Here is a 15,388-nt window from a genome sequence, read left to right as displayed (position 1 = left end):
TATACTGCATCTGTCATCTATATCCCAGGAAAAACGAACCCACCTCAATGACCAGTAACTTCAGCTTCTCTTCCCACAGAAGTCAGACTGTCATGGCAACGATCAGTGTTTCTCCCCTCGCAATACTGGCTTTAGAGACAAGCAGTTTTGCCTTGTTTGGACAGCTGTGTATTCTGTATGCACCTCCAGAGATTCTCCTTCAAATGCTGTCTAGCCATCCAATTAAGGTCTGATTCAAAGCCCAGTACAGTCAATGCAAGGTTTCCAGACCTGTACCACAGTGCCGGAGGGGGAGAGGAGAGGTTGTTTGGGGCAGAACAGTCTACCGTTGACCTACCGAGCATGCATTCCACGCACACCAATCTGAGAGCACGGGCTTCAAATGAAGCACAGAGCCACCACCTGCTCATGCAGGTTTCAGATCGAGGAGCATTGATGGGTATTCTAAATTACTTTCTATTTTAAAAGTACTGTTCCATGCTCAGAACTGCCTTGCATTCATCATTCCCTGTCAGGTGCTTGACTTTGAGCAAAACTGCATGAAGATCTACCTGACTGCGGTTAATTGTGCAGTTTTACCACAAACTCCAGATCAAGCATGTGTAGTATCATTACCTACATGAGACAGCTGCTGATGAACTGATGGGACAAACCAGGTTAAGCTAAGAACGCAAGCCACTTCTACTCTCTGCATAGCAGAGCCCCGTGGAATAAGGGTCAGAACACTCTGAATCAGCTCAGTGACACTGCAGCTTGCATTTCAAATGCAAAAATCGGATAAAGCAGCCTAATACTAAGTCTATCTTTCTTTACATGACAAACAGAAAAATGATTGCTTGATTATGAAAGAGCAGTTCATAGCTCTGGACAAGAAGCAAGGAAATTTGGAGATGAAAAACTCCAAGCTGAACTGGCTCACGGTGGCTACACTAATATACTGCTCTCCCTCTTTTTTTTTTTTTTAAGAGAGACTAAACCACTTTTTCTTCCGCACACATTTACAGACATACCTATTTATAGGATCTGCATCGAGACCTTATAAAACAATTCCATTTAAATACTTTCACAGGCTGACTAAGTCTCATCTGACGCAACTTGTTCTTTCAGCAGCAGAGTTGAAAAGAATGTTACCTACATTCCTGGCTGGACCAACCTGACAGTGCACCATCTTGCCAGCGACCTAGGTCCTCCATTTCCTGTTTCCCTCTGATTTGTTCAAGTCTACACTAGCTTACAGTTCCAGCAGTTGCAAGGATTTAAATGCCCAATTCCAAAATGAACTTAAGAGTATAATGAAACTCAGTCAAAACAAATTAGTTCATCACCTCCAAGTTGCCATTACCTGCAAAGAACACAACACAGAATTTGTTATGCAGAGGAGGTTCTACAACCTGAAACAGTCACTTCACAGCAAGTCTTCAGAATTCCTATTAAATACAATTATTTTTTATTGTGCCTGTGTCACTCAGTACCTTGAATACTCAATTCACTAGCAAGCGCAAAGAAAGATCAAAATAATATTTTCTATTGACAAGTAAGGCCTTGAAGACATAGTTTGTTTCTCAACAACTCAGTGTGTTTATTGCCAGTAGACTAGGACATCTTGTATAAACTGAAGACAAAAACATGCACACTTTCCATCTGCTTATACACATATCCTTCTTTCAAGGAGTTTGAGTAAGTATTGTAAATATCAATCACAACAGCCTTGCCAAATAACAGTGCGTACAGGCTTAAGACAGTAGGCAGGAGATTAGAAAAGTCTCTCAAATGCGCTAACAGGTCTTACATTAGTCAGTAGTGGTGGAGAACATCTGTAAGTTCTAAAGACTATTATGTGTCTTGTTACAAGACCACTAAAATAATTTTTTAACCTCTGAAACCAAGATTAAAGTAGGAAGAAAAGTCAGTTTCCACTTCTAATTGTTTTGGTTACCTTTGTTTACAGTTAGTATGTATACTTAATGTTTAACTATAGGCTTCACAGCTCAGCTTGAATATACAGAAAAATTGCGTACAACTGAACTTTCTCATAACATGCATTCAGCATAGCCTGTTACGCTATGAAAACTTTAAAATCGTAAAAAGGTACCAATAGTATTCATATTCTGCATGCAACATGCAGTATTTCTTGCATTTTGGGTCTGATTTGATTTGTGTATGCAGGTTTGTTTTGGTGGGTTTTTTTTAAACACAGAAGTATGCTAAATTCAAGGAACCAAATACATACACTTTTTTGACAAGCAATAAAGTACTGTATTTCTAAAACATCAGCATGTGCAGAAATGCCACTGCTCCTTAATGGACTAACAAGAGATTCTGAAGTCTTTGTTCAGTCAGAACACACTACATCAGCTAGTGTTTAAAAAAAATTCACAGCAACAGATTCACATCTTTCCACTACATAGTCATAAGAAAACATTCTTCTGAGCAACTTTATCAAAGTACTCAACAATACCTTTAAAAAAAAACTAAGCAATGTGGAAAATCTGAGAACTTTTTCCACTGCTTAGACACTCAGTTTACACATAAAATTTATCTGTGCTTTAAACGCATCTTCCTCTCCATTAAGAAAACTGTTGTCTTTTCCCAGGTAATATTTGCTCTGACGTCAAAAACAGCTTTCATAAAAACATAAAATATTGTCTTAAAATGTATTTAAATATGTTTTGTAGAGAAATCGTATGTCTTCAGTTTTCATAGTCTTTTCCTAACATGCATGCTCTGCCCCAATGCAAAGCCACTGACACAGGAAACAACTGCACATACAAGAAATAACTGCAAAAAGTTAAGTGACTGCAAAGGAATTTTCCCATTTCATCAGCTCTGCATTAATCTTACACGAGGATTTTTAATACATCAAAATCTGAATGCATATGGCCACAAGCAGATACAGAACAAAGATGTCAGACTAACATATCAATGACAAAACATACGCTAAAAAAAGTTCAGAAGCAAAGATAACATTTGCTTACAGTTTTCACTTGGCAAACCACTGCCTGTATCAGCAGTTCAGCAAGAGTCCATGAACTTTTGCACAAGGAAAAAGTAACCATCCTGGCCTGATCCGCTTGCATGACACACAGGGACTAAGTGGACAGAAGCTGTCGGTATGAGGATTTTAGTCTTTTCATTCTGATTAGGAATAAAAAGGGGGAAAGGGGTGGATTTCTGTGTTCTTCACAACCGAATGAAGCCACTGCTCTAGCTTATCCCAGGAAGAAAGCTACCTGGGGGTGCTGGTGGAAAAGCAGAGTGAACAGCACACATTCCAGAAGCCTGAGCATCACAGCAGCCTGCCAAGTAGGTGAGTTACCAGAAAAGCAATAAAATCAAAAACCTGCGCACAGGCAACCACTCTGCTTAGGTTCCATCAGAACTTTGGCAAAAGTCAGTCCATATCTGCAAAACATTTCAATTTCACCATGCTGATAAATTTCAGCAAAAGACTATTTCATCAGAAAATTTCCAAGCAATTCAAATGGTTGCCCAATTGTTTTGGCAAAGATTATCTCCCGAGACAGTGGCATCTGAGGATCCTTAGCCCATTCAGAGCCACCATTATCTGCACAGCTTTATACACACAGAGGACACAGAAGTAACCACAATAAGTCAGAAAGACCTTTTGCATGAAGTATGTGGAAAACGTCACCAATTTCTCATGATTCCCTCACACATCTCTCTCAAATTCTTCTGAAGGGATGCAATAAAAATGACAACAGCAAAACCAGGACTAAGTGATATTTTCACAACTACGCCACATCATACTAGACTTTGTTTTGTGAACTGTACTGAAAAATTAATTCTGTTTGATAGCTCAGACGATGAAATAAGGGTTAGTTAGTAGAGCACAGGTCTTCCTTAAATGATTCCTTGATCTCTTTCAAAAAGACAGAAAAAAAGAGTTGCCAATACAAATTAACTCAAAGTAAGAAGTGTTTCTGAGGATTGCTTGCTACTAGTCTCATTCTGCCTGGTGGCTTTTGAATACAAAAAGAAATGGAGAACCACTGTCCTACACTGAACAGTCCAAGCACTGGCTTCTAGGTAAAAACAACCACAAGTGAATTACCGAGAAATTATAAGACAATAAAAAAGGTTAAAAAAAAAAATCACATTTCAAAGTGGAAAAAATATTCTGATTCACCACGCAAACAGAAATAAGTATTTTTCTACTAAAGGGTATTTTTGCTGAAAACACTGTCTAGGGGAAAAACCCTTCAGCAACCTCTAGAGAATACATATGACAATTATAGCTACACTCACAGGTGAAAATAAATATTGAAAGTGCAAACAAAAGCAAAAAGTACAACAGCAGCAAAGTAGGCTCCCAGACTGCTTGGCTTTCTTAAACATTGCAAGATCAAGATAGTGGGGAGGTGATGCTGGAAGACACTTTTGAAGAAAGCAAGCTATCCTTTTCCAAATGCAATTCCCAGTGTCATAACTGTAGAGGGATTTATCAAAACATGAACCAACAGTTGTTGCTACTGTAGTGTGTTGCCAAAGAATAGCATTGACAGTTACAAAACAGATGCCAGTTTAGCAGATGCTGTCAAGAACCAAGCAGGCTACGCTAAGCTATCAGAAGTCATACACATCTCACATTGCAGTCTCAGAGTGCTGAACAGCGGCACAGCAGACACCACCAGCCACATCGCAATGGAAAAGGTTTCAAAACTGTTACTCTTCTCTCAGCCTCCAAAGACCTGTCCTTTTTCCTGCGGCAGCCAGGGATTTCTCAGGTAATGTCCACTTTCAACAGCTTAACTGTGGAAGAAAGACAACAGCCAAGACCCACCAGTTGCCGTAGTTTGGTACTTCTGAAGGGCGTCAGACCTTCGACAAAGTTCTTTATCCTCTCCAACTATGGGAGTGTTCTGGAGCTCCAAGTCTATTAAAAAAGGTATCTTCTAGGCAAATAACACCACAACAGTTTCATCAAGTGGAGTTATATCCCGGTAGGAAATGCAAGGTTCTCTTCCTTCACAGAAGATAACGAGTTTCTTACAGCAAACATTTCTGTGACGAAAACCAGTCATAGCTCTTTCCAGTTGCCATTGGCTATCAGAGTAAATTGTCCAGCTTGTGGTTGCTCGGAGACCTTTCCCCGGGACCTGGATTTCAAAAAGTTAAACCGCTCTGGACTTTCCTTATGAATTCTGTCATCTCCCTTTTCTTGCCCTCTTATCTCACTTCCCCAGTCTGGCAACTTCCCTCCTCAGAGGTTACTGCTGCTGCAGTAACTGTCATATGTGTTTACACTGTGCAGAAACTCACGAAGACTGAAGAGCTAGAATTTTCCTCCTGTGAACCAGGAGCAGTAGATTATGTGGCGGGAGGAGGGGCAGTGACACTGCTAAATCTCCTGCAGGCAAGTAGAAGGTATATAAAAGGAGGAAGAGCCAAAGTCAAGACAAAATGAGTCAAAACAACACTTAAAAACCTTCCTTCCCCTCTGTGCGTTAAGCCACTTGCTTTTATTTTGTGGCTTAGTCTTTTCTAACAGAGCTTGAATTTAATAGCATCAAAACAATGTGGGAAAAAATGAAGTATAGAAAGATCCCAATTACTGCCAAGTATCAGAACAATTTAAGAAAATACCGTTACTCGAACCTCAAAGCCAGATTAAGAAAAACTGCAGTCACTTTATGTACAGTGAGAAATAATTGCACAGAACAGTATCACTATGCCTCTTTGCTATATTGTTCTAGATGAAAAGGCACCTCCAGTTTCAACAAGAATAATATCATGACTGAGACTACTCTGGTCTGTCAGACTTCTAAATCTCTACCTTTAGAGATTAAAAGTACATTTTTATACTTTACCGTACAGGGTAAAGTACCTTGGAGGATATAATCACAACCCAAGCCACCTTCTCTGCCTACAAAAAGAGAAAACAAAAAGACATCCGCTACGTTCTTCACAATATTATAAGATGTCCCTCCTACTGCTCCCACTTTTGTGGGTTTTTTGGTTTCTTTCTTCTCCCAGTTTTCACCACCTGACAAAAACAAAGGGTAAAGTGGTCTTGGACAAGACCATTGCATAACATGCTGCATGATAAAACACGCATGATCTTGCTTCCTGTAACATTTTTCAGTGAAAAATGTGGCGGAGGGAAAGACTAACAAATCTGAGACATAATCAAAAATGTGAATATATCAGGATGGATGAAGTTAATCCGCTTACTTCTACCCCAGCTTTTACACTATCTGAAGAGAATCTGAAAATACGCTTCAACAAATTAGCCCTTTGCTGAAGTAACTGTCCGCATGTAAACAGGGTAACATTTAAGTCAGGGTGAATCAGCAATCTCTACACAACAGCCAAGGGCAACAGATGCCAGTGTCTCCTTTAGACTCTCCAGAAAGACTCTCTTCATCTTTGGCCTGCCTTTGCAGCTTCAGTTTAGAAATTGTACATCAATAGGCCAGAGCTGATGCAAATTGCATGTATGAATCCCCTCCTCTAGGTGTGGGGCTTTCTAGGGGATTTTGGTGTTATTTCGCCCTCCCACAGCTTTGGAAAAGTGCTTAAAATTTCATAGAGGAAATAAAGCTAGCTCTTTAAAACGACGTATCAGTTACAGAAACCTGGAACAGTAGTATTATTTAGAAGTGCTTAACTTTGAATTACTTTTGCAGAAAATGTAACTCCATACAATGTAATCTATATAACATGTGTTGCATTTTTATTTTTCTCTTTGGTATTGCAGGAGCAGCTAAAAACCTAGGCAAACTTACAGCCTGAAGCTCTAAATCAGCTAATAAAAAACCTGCCATAAAAAAACAATGAAAAAAACCAAACAAAAACCCCCACAAAACTAAACACCTCCCTTTCTTGAGCCCCATCTTAGATCCTATACAGATTCAACAAGGCTACCAACGGGCATTGTGCATGAACTAAATCACATCTCTAAATCCTTACAGAATCAAGGCCTGGTCATACAACGCGATACAACAAAAAAAAAGACCCTCTGAGACATCCAAGCAACAGGCTTGTGAGACAGTGCCAAGGAAACATTTTAAATCAAGTGATTTCTGTAAATGGAAGTTTAATTAAATACTAACACTCTAAAACCCAAAACTACATAAATGCATTCACAAGCCTATCAAGTAACAAATTAGAGTTCAATTACCATATATATAATTATTGCAGTTTCTGTTATTCTTTGATAGAAGGGTTGAAGTATTTTAAAAAAAGGAATACATTCTTTTTTTAAACCTTGTTTTAATGCTTCATATTGTTGAATAATTTATGATAGCAATGTTGACATTTTATCTTTATAATTCAGGAAAATGTACTTGCTTGATAGTTTACTTAATGCTTCCTTAATCATCAGTTGCCTGAGAGCTCTCCACTTGTTCCCTATCTGAAATACCAGCCAGCTTTTGCAAAGATACAGCACTACATGCTCTGCCAAGATCGCGTTATCTCTATAAACACAGATTGTCGGAAAAAAATGGAAGCCAAAACCCCAGGGCTCTGAAAGTAAACAAAGGTTCATCAGAAAATGTACCATTAGTGGATATTCTGTGAAACTCTAACAAAAATTACAGGCAAAAAGAAAGGTTTAGTTAAGGCAACCGTATCTTCACAATGTAACCTTGTCATTTCAAATATTTTGTGTTCTCTTATACATAAAAAAGACTGGTGCTTCCCCTCCACTGAAGAAGACTCAAATTATCACCTTATGTGTCCAATACTTATGGAACTCTGTTTTGAGTATGATTATGCAATTCAATTGTATGCTTTACTTTCAAAGAGCAAGAAAATATTCCCAATGCTGATACACTCACAAAGAGCCCCCTATATTCATATTGCATATTTCTCGAAGTTCTGAAATAAAAATGACAGAAAACTTTTTTCATTATTTTTGATATTATATCCTGGAAGAGCATAAGGAAATTGCAAAAAGCAAGAACTGGAGAATTGTGCCCCAAGAGATCAAAAAGCTCCAACCGGCTACCTGACATGGATTCAAGAGAGAAAACATAATACAAAACCAAATAATGATTTAAATAGAGGATACAATGGCTGTACAATAAATACCTATTTGAAATACAACTTTTTTTTCTCTCCCTCAGAAACAAGAATATCAAACTACTGGAACAAACAGTCAAGAAAGCAGTAGATAATGTATTTCTTGATTTCAAAACATCAAGAGTAGATGCACTGCTGCAAAACAGGTTGTAGATAAACCCATGTTACTGAACTTTCTGGAGGAGGAAAGACGAAGTGTAACTGGTCTGCAATGTATAGAAGATCAGATAAGATACAGTGTTCTTCTCTGGATTTAAAAATGTGCTGCTATAGATTCTGCTATTATCAGTTCCTTTATAAGCAGGCATTACAAAATAAAGATTAAATATTTATAGCATGACCACATTCTTAAACGGATAAGTTGTTTATAATGAAGTTACATTACAAAATTCCCACTGAACCATTATTCAACTATTCTTCAAAGTCTATCTGATGTCAGAAAACTAGACAAAACTTAAAACACTCAAGTCTCTCAGTACGCAAGTCAAATTCCAACACAAGCTTTGCCTCTGAGCCCTTATGTCTAGGGCTTTCATCTACATGTCCAGCTCGGATGAGTTCTCACTACTCTACAGAAAGTTCTGCAAACGTACCCACGCAGTAATGCAAACCAAGACACATCAATTCTTCCTGCTAGACCCCACTCCAAGTCAGAAATCATACTATTTCAGTCTTGCCTAAAGGTGGTATTTTCCCACCCACTTTTGGAAGGAAAACTGCAACCTACCTAAGGTGATCTGTTCAAAATTTAGGACACTCTATTCTCTAAGTAACAGAACAAGACGGGCTTTTTCCTAGATCAATCTCAAACTCACAAACCACTTCAGTTTTCTACAGAACTTTTCAGCATATTATACATACTTATTTGCAGCTTCACCTCAGCTCTGCCACACTAAGAATTTCAGACCTCTCTGCCAGGGTTTGGAACAAGATGCTGCACAGGAATAGACTTTCACACCTCAAGAACCACTTCTCAAGGCAAAACATAAAAAGTTTAATTATTCCACACTATTTAATATGTGGCTAACAAAGAGATCACAGCAACAAGCTATGACTATGATGCAATGAAACACCCAGCTAGTCCCCTCCCACCAAAGGCCTGTTAAAGATACTACAGACTTTTGGACACTTCTTATTTCATTGCATACAATTCATTTTAATTACATAAGCTGGAACTAAGTCTAGAAGACAAGTAAAATACAGTGCATTTATTACCGACAATTTTTTTTGTAACTTGCAAACTACACCAAATCAGAATATCTCCGGCTGAAGTAGTCACTCGAAGAGGTTTTTGTACATACATTTTCAGGTGTAAGACAAATTGCTGAGACGTACTGCAATAAATCAGAAGTTTAAAACCAACCACAGTCTCTCCTCTCTTTATGCATAGTTTGAGCTCCTGAAGATATACACTAACAAACTAAAAATTACTACGTTATTAGGTTTTGGATTTGTTAAATGTATATTTCAACTAGCAAACTAAATCCAATTAAAAATCCTAAGCAGGAATTATAAATATCTGAAAGGACTATTTCTGATCAGGCATTCCAGTGTCTATAAATTGATATTCCTCTACACTCTCCTGCCCTTAAGCATTTGCCGCAACTGCTCACCTACCAGTAAATGATCTTTCAAATAGTTGTGGTTTTTTTTATTTGGTACATAGTAAGGACTTTGACCACCAGTACATGCAAGAAACATTCCACCCACACCTAGATCCAAACTAAACATCACAATATTTGTCTGCTAATTCATCAAATAACTGAATTTGAGTTTCATTTTGTTAAAGCAAGTAAGGTCACAGTGCAATTACATCCCTCTGACTCTAACACAGACAAAAAGAAAATGTAAAAAAATCCCACCCAAATAACAGGCGCAGCCAGGCCTTGGCCGCATTTTTTTAGATCACTGGTAGCATTCTTTGGTATTGGATTTATTTAAAAACAAAACCCCAGAATGCAGCTTTGCTGTAGAAGACAGAGCATTCTTCTGTCGGTAACAAACTTGTCTCAGTGCCATAAGATTACTTCCACTACTCTAGGCAATTTTTACCTATTTGCACATCTCCGTAACTATGCATAGTGATCTCTGTATTTTCAGTTTGCATTGCACTTCAAGTACTAGAGTGCTTTACATAAAACATCGTCACCTTTCTTATTTTCCAGACATAACAAAAGTACAAGAGTCTAACTATTTTGCTTAAGTTCACACTGTGAGCCACTGGTAGGTCAGATATAAACACAATTCTTTGTCTCACAAAATAATCAGCAGAACAAATTTCACTGTAAAGAAAGGATTACCTCATAATTCCTTTCAAGGAAGGTAAATAGTTGAAAAATTAAGTAACACCATAAAGGAAATGCTGTTGAAATCTCCAAACTGCCTAAACACTGCAAAAGCTAATCCGTTTCAAAATTCAACGCTTACCATAACTCTCCCCATACAGGGTCTCAGTTTCATTTTCCAGTATTGGAGGAAACCTCAGGCAGGAGAAAGAAAAAGAAACACTCCTCAACACACAGAGATCAATAGAAAGGGCATGTGTAAGAAAAAAAACCCAAACCATACCAAGGAAAAAGAAAAAGCCTTAAGAAGGAAAGACATAGATAGAATTTATTTAGCATGTTTCAAAGCAACACAACATTTCCATCCTCAATTACTCTAAATTTAGAGTTCAGTGAAAAGAGAATTAGGTAACAAATGTGACACTACTGTGGACATCTCTGGTAAAGCCTGTGGGTGAGTTGTTCATACCTCACAGCTGACGAAGACATTGCTCATGCCTTCAAAAGAAAGAGTATTCTTAGTGGCTCTGTGGTACTGATTCAGTCTAAATGCCATTACTATGTAGAACTAATGCCTCTGCATTATTCCAAGCAATAAATAAAACAAGTTCCCAGATACAGGCTCTGGTAATTCTTCCATCCCCATTCAGGACTGATGGGTTCTAAAAGAAGAGAAGTTATCTCATTTAGCAGATGCTTCCCCTCCCACTCCCCTGAAAACTGTCCTTAGACAGTATCACCATTTAACACTTGACCTCATCAGCTTACAGGAATAAGCAGCACACTTCGCCATGACCACATGTAAGGACAGCATAAGCTGGAACACATCCTGTCAGTCACTTCAGACAGACATAGGCAGAATTGCAAGAAGTGTTATAGCAGTTTCTTTTTGAGAAAATAAGTTAAGGTTGTTTGATGACTCTCATCATCAGTAAAATTGTTAGAGACCCCCTAACACCAAAATAATGTAAGTAGTGGTGGAGCATAACAGAGCCTTCTGTTGCACTTCCTTTCACCAGCCACATGCTTTTGTTTACAGCGAGACTGCGCAGTGGAAGGATTCATCCCCTAGTGAAGGATTCCATCTCACCCGATGTGGAAACTTTCTAAAGCCAAATTATCCCTCTTTCAGGCTATGTTAAGTCTGACTATGTTATATCAGACTGTTAAGCAATGTATGCACAGCAGTTGAGTCACATCTGAAGACTTCAGCCCATTTTATGTATTGTATACAGTCTCCGCCAGAAAGAAGAAAAAAGAGTGGGCAACGGTGAAAAAAAGCAAATCCTTGGGTAGAAGAAGACAAAATGATGAGAAAAAAAGAGGACAGGATGACAGATATCAGAAACTGACAGTTACAGGAGAATGTGAGATCTTCTATGAAGATCTGAGAATCCCTCACTCTAAAATCTGGACGTTGCTTGCGTAGTCCTCAAGTCTGAGATGCATTATTATGTCAAAAGCACAGAGCAGTACTCTAAATCTAAGACCAAATGTCTACAGACAGCTGCTTTTCCTCCTTTCCCATCCTCATTCGTCCTCCCCACCAAGCTTCTCTAATAGAGAGAACTTCTCCTCTCTCACTTCCCACCCACAACTGGGTACAGAACCAGGTCTGAATTTTCACTGAAATAACCTCACTCACTTAGCACTTACTCCACCTTGTTTGAAACTAATTAAAATTGTTCAAAACTAATTAAAATTTAGTGGATTGGTAGGCAGGCATAATCTTAATACACACAAGGTGAAACGTGGTTGTGCATAGGCAAATGAACAAAATCTAGCAGGTTGCAATCTGCTTGATCTCAGTAGGTACAGGAAAATACACAGTACTACTGAACACAACCAAAAGTCTGGACTCCATTTGATTCCTAGAAAAATCCAAAAAGAGGAAGGAAATGAAGGCGTCCTGCCACAATCAACTTCTGCGAAAGCATTCTGTCTTGTTTTAACCTTTGGAAACATAACTGACTACAAATGAAAACTAGGGAAGAATTTTCAGCTACTACTGAGAAGAAAAAACCTTCTCACAGCAGTTAAGTGCTGGGAGGGAGTGACAGACACCAGAGGGATGAGATACTTCACAATGGGAAGGGAGGGAGGTAAAAGCAAGAGCTTCAGCTCAGGTGGAAGATGGAGACAGCATGCCGAGTCATATGTGGGACAGAAATCAAGAAAACCAGGACAAGGGTAGGTATTTGTCCTACTTTACCTCCTGCATCTCTACGCTCTTGTCTTGTAAGAAAGCGCATACATATAGCACTTATTCATTTGCCTCCCACCTCTGCCAGATAGGGTTTCTCCTAATCAGTTCCCAGATTCACACAAGTAAACTAATCCTATGTGACTCTGCACCAAGGACTCTCCTTTCCCAGTTCCCTTACGTTCTGTGAGTCTGCCCAGCATCCCCAGGCTACCAAATCAGATACTGCAAAGTGTACTGTAAGGATCACATTCTGTACCACAGGGTAACAAATTCAGTAATTTTCCATTCCAATGGTGTCCAGATCATAGCTACGTGTAAGCAGAAATAAGAAGCAGGAATAGCTTCAGTTAAAAATATACCACAGGTGATTGGGTGGGGTTTTGCTCCCTCCCCTTTTCAGAGGGAAGGAGAAATTATTTTAATCCTTATCAAGTATTTCTTTATTTTTTCCATCACTATCCAAACAAGATTTACTTAATTCCCTTAGAGTGTTGGAAGAAGTTCATGGAGGATTCAATCACATTGTCAAGCCTCAAGGGGTGGTGACTAGGATCTTTGAGCCAAGGATTTCAGTCATTTCTTCCTCTTTAAACGTGGGGAGTAAATGGGACACACCTCAAAGGCAGCTAATGCCTTTGAGAATTACTAGTGCAGCTAATGCCTTTAAACATTACAAGTGCCAACCTCCCATTGCTGACATTTGCAGATCTTTTTTTTTATGAAGGCAGAATAAATGAAACCTATAAAATATTTTAAACAGACAGAAAATAAGAAGTGGAGAGAAAGACCTTTATCAGAAAAAAAAAAGACCATCAGGGGTGATGTGTGGGAGGGAAAAAAAAGGAGAAGGCTTAAGGAGTCTCTCAGTGGAGCACTTGCGCAAGACCAAATTAACACAGATGTCCAAATCACCTTTTGATCCTTCTGATTGATTGTGCAGTGTGTAAAAATACCAGTAACAGTGACTGTTATTCCTCAATAAGCTTCAGCCAGCATGGCACAACAGGACATGCTGCGCATAGTCCTAATGACAGAATAAAGAATGTGTCGAGTCTCAACTATTGCCAAATGTTACCTGTTGCAGAGCCAACTAACCTTACTGAAAGAAACCAGAACTGTTAATACTTGTAGCAACACGCTTCTCCAGAAGAACAAAGCAGCTCTAATCCCTGTGGTTCCAGCCAAGTACTCTGTGATCTGCCACTCTCCAGCAGAACAGGGAAGTAGCTATGTTATTTTCTTATCACCTGGAACATATAATGAGCCAAACTAGACATTATTGTAAGCATCTGGCTGTCTCCCAAGCGTATACAAAGTAGAATTGAAGAAAAGGTTCTGCACAGTCCACCAGCTCCCATGTGCGGACTTCACAGCTGTTCAGATTTTTCTTGCGCAGTCTATGCAAACATCTGCTCAGATCTATCAGTTTCGGTTCTTCCTGGACACAAGAAATCGCCTGTTTTTCCACAGAGCTTTTAAAACACCCAACCTAAATACGAACAGGCTTCAGCAATGCATGCCAACTATTTCAGTGATTCTACATGAATTTGTGAAAAGGTGTATAAAATACACCAGCGTCAGCCAAATTCATCTCTAGCCAAACAGACATGCAATCAGTACCATGAATGTCAGTGCTCTACTCACTGGTGGTCTTGATGGACAATCAGCTCCCAGACAGCTTTTGAACCAGCTTGTCATTTCCTGGTTTCTTGCCACAGGGCTTCCCTCCCAACACACCTTGTTTTTGTAATATGAGTCTGAAGGCTTTGCAACAATGTAGAAGTTGGAGAGGTCCACATGCAGACAGAAGAGAAAGAAACCTGGATGTTCAGAAGCACTAAAAGCAATGGCAACACAATTAGCTGATCCTCACCTGCCAATGCTAAGTTAACACTCATCTTTCTACTGCCTGATTCCTCAGCCACCCTGTTCATTTAGGTTTGAGAGGGGTTGTATGACATCCAACACAAAGCAAACCCTCCCACAATGGATGGTGTATGTTTTATCTATTCACTGAAGAGGCTGTCAAAGTTAATTAAATGCACTTGTGTTACATCTCCTTTCCTCAGTTGTTTTACATACCATGATCATAATATATATAATGGGTTTATGGAAAATTAGAGATAGACACCTGCCTTTCAAGTAGGCTTTTTTTCAGCCTTTGGAAAGAATTCGCCACGCTGTGTGGTGTGGTTGACACGCTGGAGGGAAGGGATGCCATTCAGAGGGACCTTGACAGGCTGGAGAGGTGGGCCTGCGTGAACCACATGAAGTTCAGCAAGGCCAAGTGCAAGGTCCTGTACGTGGGTCAGGGTAATCCCAAACACAAGTACAGGCTGGGCAAGAGTGGCTCGAGAGCAGCCCCCAGGAGAAGGACTTGGGGGTACTGGGGATGAGAAGCTCAACATGAGCCGGCAATGTGTGCTTGCAGCCCAGAAAGCCAACTGTATCCTGGGCTGCATCAAGAGAAGCGTGGCCAGCAGGGTGAGGGAGGGGATTCTGCCCCTTTACTCCACTCTCATGAGACCCCACCTGGAGTCCTGTGTCCGGCTCTGGGGCCCCCAACATAGGAAGGACATGGATGTGTTGGAGTGGGTCCAGAGGAGGGCCACGAAGATGATCCGAGGGCTGGAGCACCTCTCCTACGAGGGCAGGCTGAGGGAGCTGGGGCTGTTCAGCCTGGAGAAGAGAAGGCTCTGGGGTGACCTTATAGCAGCCTTCCAGTACCTGAAGGAGGCCTGCAGGAAGGATGAAGAGGGACTCTTCACAAGGGTGTGTAGTGATAGGACAAGAGGGAATGCCTCTGAACTAAAAGAGCACAGATTTAGATTAGATATTAGGGAGAAATTCT

The 15,388-nt window shown here is 39.7% G+C and overlaps 1 protein-coding gene across 5 annotated transcripts in view; it reads right to left on the bottom strand.

Annotated features, from left to right (window-relative positions):
- The window catches only part of JAK2 (Janus kinase 2), a 103,053-nt gene that overhangs the window by 55,024 nt on the left and 32,641 nt on the right, over positions 1-15,388 (bottom strand). For 2 of the 5 annotated variants that reach the window (XM_075411131.1, XM_075411139.1), the window contains exon 1: positions 4,802-5,312. The exons of 1 other annotated variant lie outside the window; for it this stretch is intronic. The gene's annotated coding sequence lies outside the window, so the exon portion shown is untranslated. 2 more of the 5 variants (XM_075411134.1, XM_075411135.1) reach the window with 2 other exon arrangements.

This window comes from Opisthocomus hoazin, chromosome Z, assembly GCF_030867145.1.
Source record: "Opisthocomus hoazin isolate bOpiHoa1 chromosome Z, bOpiHoa1.hap1, whole genome shotgun sequence".
NCBI classification, from domain to species: Eukaryota; Metazoa; Chordata; class Aves; order Opisthocomiformes; family Opisthocomidae; genus Opisthocomus; species Opisthocomus hoazin.
Note: the sequence above shows the minus strand (reverse complement) of the source record. Positions and strands in the feature narration are given on the sequence as shown.